This window comes from Gossypium arboreum, chromosome 4, assembly GCF_025698485.1.
Source record: "Gossypium arboreum isolate Shixiya-1 chromosome 4, ASM2569848v2, whole genome shotgun sequence".
NCBI lineage: Eukaryota > Viridiplantae > Streptophyta > Magnoliopsida > Malvales > Malvaceae > Gossypium > Gossypium arboreum.
This window is the reverse complement of record NC_069073.1, coordinates 45,820,781-45,832,671: the sequence shown is the minus strand read 5'-3', so window position 1 is coordinate 45,832,671 and position 11,891 is coordinate 45,820,781.

Sequence of the window (11,891 nt, the reverse complement as noted above, 5' to 3'; positions counted from 1 at the left end):
AAGACTCTATGATCTCCAAATCTTCATGTAACGGTTGATACAAATGGGAGATGCCACTAGAGCATATACGAGTAAGAAATCCTATTTTCACAAAAACTTAGGTCCAGGAACAAGGTTACTATCATGCTACTTCATTATAATTTCCCAAATCCTTTCTAAGAATAAGGTTGAATACCGGAAAGCATTAGGTCTAGTGAATGTCTTTAGAAGAATCATTAGATCCTTGTTTAGTTTGGACTAGAATGACATCTCTTGATCCTTCCTTTTAGGTCCTATTGACCCTATAGTGCCAGTGGAGCCTCGAGGTAACCGTTAGCGATCAGAGCTCATCTTCTTTTAGACATTCACGATCCAAACTTAAATCAACCATGTAGCACATACCTTACAAGTAACATCAATATCTTTCCCAATCATAAGCTTCAAAAGCTTCTAGGATCACCTCATCCACATTAAAGTAATTCTACAAATATTCTAGTTTTCATAAGACTATTCCATAGACTAGGATCATAGCATCAATCCATTATTTTTCACATCGCTTACACCTTTCTCATTCTTTCTTATCCTCGTATTTCAATGACAACATAGAAGCTTTCCTAGCAGGGTCTCATATTATTACCAATCTTTTCTACGTACTTGAACTTATTACCTATATAAATCCATACAATATCTATTCAATATACTCATGAATGCATTTTGTAGCTGCCAAAAACACATTTACCAATACTAGTCTCTAGCAATGGTTTCACACTGTAATCAAATTTTGGCCATGAAAGATTAAAACTTTAATCAGTATGGGTGAGCAAAATTCAATTTGACTCAAATAATATATAAAAAAGTTCAAATTGTGAATTATTCAAATCGAATTAATCAAGTTAATTGAATCAACTCAGTTTTTTTTTTAATTTCGACTTCAAATCGATTTGAATTTTTGAATTCGAATAACTAGAATAATTCGAATAAATCAAATATCAAACCTTTTTACTTCCTTTCCCCCTAACCCCTCAAACCCCTTTACTTCCCCCAAAATTAACTTCCCCAAACCCCTAAGACTTTTTTCCTCTTATTTTCCCTAAAAATTTTACTTTCCCAACCCCCAATTTTTTTTTTTACTTTTTTCGAAACTTTTACTTTCCCCAAACCCCATTTTTTTTTCTAAATTTATTTCTACTATTTATATTATTGAATTAAATTTCACATTTTTATTATTTATATTATTGAATTGTTTAATCACATAAAATCTTTATAAATTTTTATTAATGTTTAGTGGACATTTATGTACATGGTTTATGTGATTTATTAATGTTTTATTAAAGGTTATAATGGTAATTGGTTAATAAAGATTTAATAAGTTTAATAAACCAAATATTTTAGTCCATCTTCTTCCTTCTAACAGAAATTAAGAAAAAAAAAATCATGGATGCTATTTAGGGTTCGAAAATTTCATGGTTAAATTTTTAAGTGATTTTGACTAGATTTTTAGTAATTTCCATGTTTTTAAAATCGTAGCAGCTTAACCTAGCTAGCCTAGGGATGATTTTGTAAAACTGTTAAAGGTTTAGGGTTTTTTCCATTGATGAATCTATGCGTGTTTTGATGTTTGATGATAGAAAATGCATGTTTGTTGTTAGATAAACAACATTTCTTAAGTGATTTTTAGTAAAATGTCCAAATAGGGATTAATTTGTAAAATGTTGAAATTTGGTGGTTAAATTGTGAAATAAATGAAAAACATGGACTGCTAGTGACCTAATTGAAATTTGGCTAGCATCAGATTTGATTGAATTGCATGAATTTGTGATTTTATGAAATAATGACTAAATTGTAAAAATGTGAAATATTAGGGGCAAAAGTGTAAAGTGGCTTTAAAGTGTATTTTGGACTAAATTGAATAGAGTGATAATTAAATAAGTTAACTTCAATTACATTTAGATTAAGAAAGGCTAAATACAGATTTAGATTAGGGAAAGAACAAAGTTTCGGATTAATCGACTTAATTCACAGTTTTTACATCCAAGGTAAGTTCGTATGTATTAAACATTATTATAATTGTGTTTTAAATGCTTTGATATTTCCTAAATTGTAAATACGACACTGCAAACATGTTCGACAATGATTCGGCAAGTGTGAAATCCGGATTAAACCTTAGGAATAGTTTAGGATACAAATGACATGTCATTAAGGGTTATGTGATTTGGTTACTAGTCCGTACGTCCTACCGGTGGCTGAGTTATCCAGCATGTGTTACGGATACTCGTTAGCTTGTGTGAGCAGCATCGTGTAGCTTCGTTAAGACCGTCAGCTTGTGTGAGCAAACCCGTTGATAGCTCTAGTGTAAGCATTATATGTGATATGATATCGAGATAGGTTCGGCTATATATGTGGCACTTAGGGTACGAATTTCCCGAGTATCCGATAGTATTCCAAATGGTTCAACGAAGATGTCAAAGATGTGGATAAGTATGAGATTGATACAGGATGGTACAAGTATGTACATGAACCGAGCAATACATTGAAATGAGGAAAAATTATGGAAGTTACATCTAACTTAGTAAATGCAAATGTGGTAGGCTGGTATTTCATTATAAGATATGTTATATTATGCTTTATTTGCCTAATTTGAGCATATATGATGAGTTGATTTAAATGCTATACGAACTTACTAAGCTTTATAGCTTACTTTGTTTAATTTTTCGTGTTTTATAGTGAAATAAAAGCTAGCTTGGATTCGGGATTGTCAGAGACTTCATCACACTATCCAACTATCTCTTGGGTACTTTTGAACTTAAGTGTATTAAGTATATGGCATGTATAGGAGTTTGGTGATTTTGGTATATGTGTTGTTTAATGAATTTAGTCATTTGAAATGGCTTGTAAATATTGAGAGTTTGGTTTGGTTGTGTATATATACTTGTGCATATGACTCTTATTATGTGCTTGATTATGGTTATGTGATGTTAGTTGGTATTTGGTAATTAGGGGTTCTAAATAGTTGAGAAATGAATTTGGTATATTTATGATATTAGACTAAATGATGGAAAAATTGAAATGTTTATATTGATGATTTGAGATTAGGAATTTTGGTATGAAATTGGATGCCACATTATGAGATTGTGTATCTTATATTAGTTGGTGTTGGAAATGGTATGAGATATTATTGGTTGAGGTTGATTGAATTCCTATTATATGCTATGTTTTTGGTGCCATTTGAGTTAGTGTAGGTACATGCAAATTGGATGGCAAAATGGCTTGGTAAATTGCCTATTTTTGTCTACACTGGTAGAGACACGAGCGTGTATCTCAATCGTGTGTGGCACACGGTTTTGTTGCACAATCTTGTGTCCCCTGGTGTTGAATTAAAAATTAAGTCAGTATGCTCCACATGGCTTAGCACACGGACGTGTGACTTGGCAGTGCGGCATAAGTCAGTATACCCTACAGGTTTGCCACGGCCTAGCACACGGCCTAAAACATGGGCGTGTGTGGCCATTTTTAGGGTACAGGGCCTAGTCAAATGGCCGTGTGCGTTTGCCATGTAACCCAAGTCAAAGAGTTACATGGGGCCGAACACAGGCTAGAGCACGACCATGTGATCCCACTTCGAATGTCCATATGGCCTGTGACATGGACGTGTCTTTGGCCGTGTGAGACACACGGCTGAGCCACACAGGTGTGTGTCCCTTATAGTTTGAAATTTTTTCTAAGTTTTGTAAAAATTTTTGAAGTTAACAGTTTAGTCCCGAACCACCCCGAATGCATGTTTAGGGCCTCGTAGGCTCGTATTAGGGACAATGTGATTGAGTGCGAATGATGATTACATGATATTGAAAATGTATGTGAGATGGATGTTTATTTATGTTATAAGTTCGGTTATGCTCCGTAACCGTATTCCGGAGTTGAATATGAGTGAGGGTGTTACAGATCCCCAATGAAAATTATACTAAATATGCAAACTATATGAATGAAATAGACTTTAGCAAAATTAAACAAAATTTGCAACAATTATAACAGAAATAAACTAGGATAATTACTTTAATTAAACTCAATTTATTATCAACATGCTTAATAACATTCGAAAAAACATTCCATGGCAACTCGATCTTTCATGAGTTTGGAAACCATATTAGGTCCTTTCGGAATCCTTTACTTAGTAAATATGCATTTTACTGATCCTTATTTACTAAGGGTTTCTTAGCATTCGCGCGAGGTAACAGGGACGTGTTAGGTTTGAAACAGTTTAATCACACAAATCTAACAACTATGCAGATAACAGAGCTTGGTTAGACTTGTTATGCAACCTGCAATTTAATCAATTAGGATCTAAATTGAGCATGCACATTTCAATTATGTGTTCACTAGCCATCGTCTGGTTAGGATCGCTCAGCTAATTTAGGTGCATTTCAATCACGTGTGAACGAAATACATACTTGATTTTATTTGAAAACATAATCGATTGAGGCACAAATATTATAAGCATGAATCAAATAAATATTATTTAATCAAAGCAATCATCCTAGCTTAAATAAAATTAAGCTAACATTGTTGTAACAAGAACAAAGAACACATAGCAAACATTTTCAGATTAAATCAAAGAAAAGAAAGATTAAACCCAAATCAAAGTGGCTGTTACCCAAGACTTTGACTGACGAGGCTCCTTTGCTCCTTCACTTTGCTCCTTTACTGATGCTGTAACACCCCGAACCCGAGACCGTCGCCGGAGTCGAACACGAGGTGTTAACAGGCTTCAAACCACTTATTGAGAATTTCCCGGACAAGTCGCCAATGTGTACTAGTCGCTTCAAAAATCATAACTTGAGTTTTACAACTCGAAAATCAGTTTCGTAATTTTTCCCTGAAACTAGACTCATATGTCCATCTACATATTTTTTCTAGAATTTTTGGTCGAGCCAATTAGTACAGTTTATTAGTTAAAGTCTCCCATGTTACAGGGGTCGACTACACTAACCTTCGTGCGTTACAACTTGAATAACTCCCTGTGCAGGGCTTCAATACTGATTCCGTTTGTTTCTATAGAAACTAGACTCAAAGAGGAATTTATACATATATGGTATGACTCCTAATTATCTCTGGTTAATTTATAATGAATTTTCAAAGTCGGAACAGGGAATCCAGAAACCGTTCTGGCCCTGTTTCACGAGAACTTTAATATCTCTTAACATATAACTCATATGACCGTTTCGTTTCTTCCATATGAAAGTAGATTCATAAAGTTATTTTATATAATTTATTCACTATTTAATACCATTCCTACTATTTTTAGTGATTTTTCACATCCACATCACTACTGCTGTCAGCATCTGCCTTTAAGGTAGGCTTTACCTATTTCATGATTTTCATGATTCAATTGGCCCTTTTTACATACATAGCACAAAGTGTGATCATGATTAACCATTCCAATGGCTAATCGTTTCAAAACAATTCCATACCTCATAATGATCAACATACAAACGATTATGGCACTATGCTAAAAACGTATATAAGCCATTTTCGCATGGCCATCCAAGTTTACACAAAACCGAAAGGTACATGACCTTCAACAAAAGGGTAGTCCTATACATGCCATTTCAAAGTTCAACCAAAATTGTACCAAAATGGGGCTTTGATAGTGTGGGAGACTTCGACTTCCAAAAATCCCGAGTCCGATGGTGACGAGCCAAAATCTATAAACAAAGAAACAGAGAAAACGGAGTAAGCAATTTATGCTTAGTAAGTTTGAGCAAGAAATTCCAGCACAACAAAAGCATAGCATTCAGAAAAGCTAACGGATAATTTCATATGCACAAATTCTCAATATCCTACTCATTTCACATTCCAACCCCTATGTTCATACATAAGGGATCATCTTAACCAAATACTGGAAACTCATTACTCGATCGAGCGAATATTATTCAAGGAATCAACTAATTCAAGCACATACGAACATACCTCATTGCTGGAATTTTTCAAGCGTATTAACTGAAAATTTTACAGAAGATCGCTCATTCTCGAATCACGTACCTTCGGAATTTAACCGGATATAACGACTCGCTCAAATGCCTTCGGGATGAAGCCCGGTTATAGTGACTCGCACGAATGCCTTCGGGACTTAACCCGGTTTAGTAACTTGCACAAATGCCTTCGGGCTTAGCCCGGATTTATTAACTCGCACGAATGCCTTCGGATCCTAGTCCGGATATAGTCACTTAGCACAAAGCCTTCGGGACTTAGCCCGGACATCATTCGAATAACCGAGCACAATTATCAATCAATTATGACACATTCGTATTTCATTTTCAATAGCAAAACTCAAACACAAGGCACTTTTCACACTTGCAATTTCGGCTCAATAGCCACACACAAAGAGCATGATTTTAATTTGCTTTAAACATGATCTAATCAATTCAGAATTTAAGCTCTATTACTCAAGAACTTACCTAGGATGTCGTCGAATGATTTCAATGGCTATTCGACCACTTTTTCCTTCCCTTTGTCGGATCTAGTTCCCCTTTGCTCTTGAGCTTAATTTAACAAATAAATCGATTTAATCATTTGAGTATCGAAAGAGGAATTCAAGGTACTTAGTCAATATATATACTCATTAGGCATCAAAGTCGCATATGTACGAAATCATGAATCGAACTCAACACATTAGTTAATATTCCTCTTAGTCGAATTTTCTAAGCCAAGAATAGGCATCAATATGCTTGCCTCTAACCGAATGCATGCACACCAATTTCCCTCATGTGGCGAATATGCATGTCCATGTTGAGGCCAATTATACACTTAATACCACACAAAAACAGCATACATTTTACTAACTAACGATTACATATCGTAGCTCAACACACATCTCTCATTTACTTCATAACCAAACATCATCACAAGCAAATATACACCTTGAAATAGTATATATGTCATACCAATACATCATGTACAAACATATATACATATATATATGCTAGAGCCGAATCTCAAGTTGATTGTAACTAATCATGAACAAAATTTCAAAACACAAATCTTACTTTCCATGCAATGAGCATAAATCACACTTTTGGATGTACCATGGCCGAATACATCACAACACCATAATTTTGGTCATGATTAAACAAAGAACTTGATGTCTTACTCAAAAATACTAAAAGAAAGTCCAAGAGCCATCAATCCACCATCACATATACCATTAGCAAGCTTCATATTTAACATGCAATGGCATTAACACAAAATCCACCTTGGCCAAATACCATCCCCATGATATAACAAAGGTTTGAACCATGGGCTAACAAGAGCATCAAGCTATCCACTAAAAACATGCATGAATCTCATGGCACAACCTCAAACATACCTTAATCTTGATGCAAGTATAGCCAAACCTCTTCCTAATCCTCTTCCAAACCAAGCATGAAGCAAAATTCCTCCCTTCCCCTCTAGTATTTTCGGTCAAGAGAGAATGAAAAATGGATGAACAATTTTTTTTTCTTTTCTCTTCCTCAATACACGGCAATGGGGGGGTTCACTCACACACACATTTTTTTTTCTTTCTTTATTACCCATACTTATTTGTTTATTGTTTCTCCCTAATGCACCAACAAAACATGTTTCATGACATGTTTAGCCCATACTCCCTTGTCATGGCCGGCCACCTCCTATAAAAAGAGGGATATTTGACATGCAAGGCCATTGTTTTGCATGCATGCTTTAATTAGTCATCACACATTCCCCCATCATACTTTCAAAGTTCTCTACTAGGTCCTTTCTAGTGAAATTCACATTTATAACTCTAAATTAAAGCATCAAAAATGTCACACATGAGTTAACACATATTATAGGCATCAAAATAAATATCAAATTATTTTTATGCCTCGGTTTTGTGGTCCCGAAACCACATTCCGACTAGGGTCGTTTTAAGGCTGTCACAGATGGCTCCCCAAGGTTGCCGACCAAGGGCTCTTTAAGAGGCTTAATTGCTAAAATCTTTACGAAGAGATGATGCTAGGCGTGGGGAATGGAAAATGCTAAAGAGAGTTGAGAGAAAAGAGAGAAAAATGAGGGATTATTAGGAATAGTGAAATGAAGTCTTATTTATAGGTGAAGAGAGGAGAGTAGTTTGCTAAAAATAGAGAGGTTTAGTCTCTTCATGCTTCTTCAATGAGTGGCCGGCCATGATTAGTGGATTTTGAGTTGAATTTTGCTTGATTTTTAAGTAATTTAAATGCCATAACAACTCAGGACTGAGACTTGGTCAAATGTAAATATTCGGGCAAATCTCTAATTTCTTCAACATTGTAAGGATCTTGTGAAATTAAACCAAAAAGTAGTTTATGTGGACAGCCATGTGTAGTCGAAATTGGGTTGACTTGGTCTTCAATTTGGACGGTTTTTGTAATCCAACAAAACTATTAGACCTACAATAAATTAAAGGACCAAAGAATAAAATAAATAAACAATTAAAACCCAAATTATTAATGAAATATTTTAAAATTAATTTTAAATATAATTTTATATTTTATTATTTAATTTAATCATGCATGTCCCATTTTATGTCTTAAAAATATAATATGTTCAAATAAATATAGAATAAGCCATTTTATGCATGAAAACTATATAATAAAGTATAAAATCACATTTTAATAATTTCTATGTCCTAATTTCATATTTTCACATATTTCATTAATTAATTAAACAATTGATTAGTTTTAACAATGAATTTAAGTAAAATGTGATAAATTGCATAGGAAAAATCCTATATATTTTTCAGTTTATAGTGATTTAAAGGATTAATTAAATGGGAATAATTTGAAAAATAAAGGAAATGTGTAAGACGTTTTTTATCAAATAAACCATTTTTTTCAAAATTTTGGAGGGAAATGAGCAAGTTGTAAAACAAGGGAAAAAAGGGAGTGGCCTGATGGCAAATTCCTCAAATTTTGAAAATCGGGTGGGGGTTTTGAGTTTTAAAAAACTCTACAACTACCTCAATTTTCACTCATTTTTCACCAAAATTGAGATATTTCTCTCTCATTTTTTTTGCTTGTTTTCATAAACCAAATATTAGAGAATTGATCTAAATCTTTTCTCTCCCAAAGTTCTCTCTAAAATCTCTCGAAATAATTTTTAAAGTGGGGCAAAACGTCATCCAAATTTGTTCAAGCATTTTGATTCAAACTTCCAAATCAATTATTTGAGTTCAATTGAAGGTAATCCTCATCTCTAAACTTTTTTTAAAGTTGATTTCAATCATTATTTGTTAATTAAAGTGATTTTAATGGATTTTCATCTTTAATTGCTTCTGTCTTGAACTTGAGGATCAACAATGGTGGATCTTTAATTTTGAGTTGGAATCCAAATATTAATGGATGTCTTAACTCAAAATAGGTCTAATAAGAGGTTTTTAATATTAAACCAAAAGATCAAACACGTTTTATGGATCAATTTTGAGAAATTCGAATTCGATGAAAAACACGGATGATTGTTTCGAAAAATTATGAAATGGATTAATGATGAAATGAACACGTAGAATACATGTTATTGGACTAGCAATGAAGATTTGAGGTGCTGAAAAGGGTGTTTAGTTGAGGAATTTCATATTTTGGCTTAGTTGAGCAACATCGGTAAGGTAGTTTAAAGCAATGATTTAGATTCGTATACTTTATCAAATTTCATGTTTCTTGTTGCTATTGTTAGTTTGTAATGCATACTTTGTCTCTGTTAAAGCACCATAACAAGAGGAGGAACGTGCAAATTAGAATTGAAGCTCAAACTTACTTGTTTGAACATATTTTTGCTTAAAGAGCTACGTGAGGAGGTGAGTGATATTAAGGGTAATTTAGTAAATTGGCATGATTATGTGTTCAATTCAAGGTTTAATTCGTGTTATTAATGACTTAATATCATATTGGATGGTTGGATTTGCAAAAATAGGTTTTATTTTATAAAAGAGCAAAATGATAATTGGTTTAGTATGTTATGTATTATGCTTTTAGCATGATTCAATTGTATGGAATAAATGATATTTGGAGCATGAATTGCTGATTTATTAAACATTTGATAAAGGTGTTCTAATTGGTATATGAATACTGGGAAAATGATATTTGCTATGCTTAATTTTATTGATGTTAAAATTGCTTAGCAACATGCTTTTACTTGCATTTTAACATCCTAAATTAAGTGATTAAACAACATATTTTATGCCTTGTATGTATGATTATATTGGTAACATTGCATGGTGGATCCATTGGATATAGTTGGCATGCCATAGGATTTGTGATATTGTGAGCATATGGCTCTCGGTAGACTGATTTGTTTGGAGTATATAAGGGATTGTTGAGCTTGAGTCTCCACTCATCAGGTTATTTGAGACACTATAAGGGAACATGTTGCTTCGGCCCGCTCAATTCGGAGGACTGTATTTGATTTGTCGGAGTTCAGAGATTCCGTTTATCCAATGTATGATCACACGTTTACTTATTGCCATGGATGTATTATGCCAATAAAATTGGTTGATTGTGCCAATGTAATGGAATGTTTATGTGTTAAAAGTTGATTTTGCATGCCATGGAAAAATTGATTCTTAATTCTTGAAATAACATGTGATGTTATGGTGAAATGTTAACATGTTGTCATAGAAAGTTTAATCATGCATTAATAACTTCTTGTTCATAGATCTTTTTTATTAACAAGTAATTCATATGCAAACATCTATAGAATTTCATACAAAGTTTCAAAATATGCCAACATGAATCATAGTTTGCATGTATGTCACAGCCACAGATAAAATTCTTCATTCAACATAATTTCTTATCAATCAAGCAAATAATCATAAGGCTTATTTATGATCTTCATATATTGAACTTAGTACTTGCTCTCCACTAATATAGTTGACATAATCATCTAATCAATAGGTCTTTTATAAGGTTGTAATTGGGCCCGGTTAAAGGTAGGGATTTTAAGAGATGAGACATTTCGATTTCAAAATCTTAACCTTTAACTTAGTCTTGGATTTCTCGAAATACAACCTTTTTCTTTAAGTGAACCTTTGGAACTCCCCCAAACTTATTTTGAACTCAAGCTCATATATTTTTCCTTTTTGGAGACTGAGCAAACTTTTCTTCTCTCTTCCTTCGTTTTTCATTTTTTTTAGCATGAGCACATACATCTTTTTGAAAATTTCCTCAAATGTTGATTACCAAGACAACTTTAGTTAAAATGGGTGCACAAAATTAGGTTAACTTTAAAATATGGTAATGTGGCTTATAATGTAGGTTCATTGCAATAAACAGACCTTTAAGCTCAAAATTACAGTTTCAAGGGTCTAATATCATAGGGTTGGCTTGAAAAGGCTCAAACGTTCCAAAAAAATAGTGCCTATATCATTTTGGATTTTTATGTCCCCTAGGATTTCGCCTAAAAAAAGTTACTAAGTCAATTCTAAAGATATAAACCATTATGCATGCCTAATCTTAAGAGAAACTAAGTTTTCATGGCAAATATTACTAAAGCTAAGATCATTCAAGCATCCATTCTTCATGATAGCATACTTTGAAACACCCCTCACCCGTATTCATCGCCAGAATAGGGTTACGGAGCATTACCTAACTTACAATACAATTAAACATACTTTTCACATACATTTCATCAAATCATACAATCATCATTCCATCTCAATCAATTTGTCCCTAATACGAGCCTACGTGGCCCTAAACATGCTTTGGGAGTAGTTAAGGACTAAATCAATAACTTATAAAACTTTTATGAAACTTAGAAAATTTTCCTCAAAACAGGGGACACACGCCCGTGTGGGCAGGCCGTGTCTCTCACACGGCCATCAGACACGCCCATGTCACAGGCAAAGTATACATTCAAAATGGGAGCACATGGCAATATCCCGGCTAGTGTCC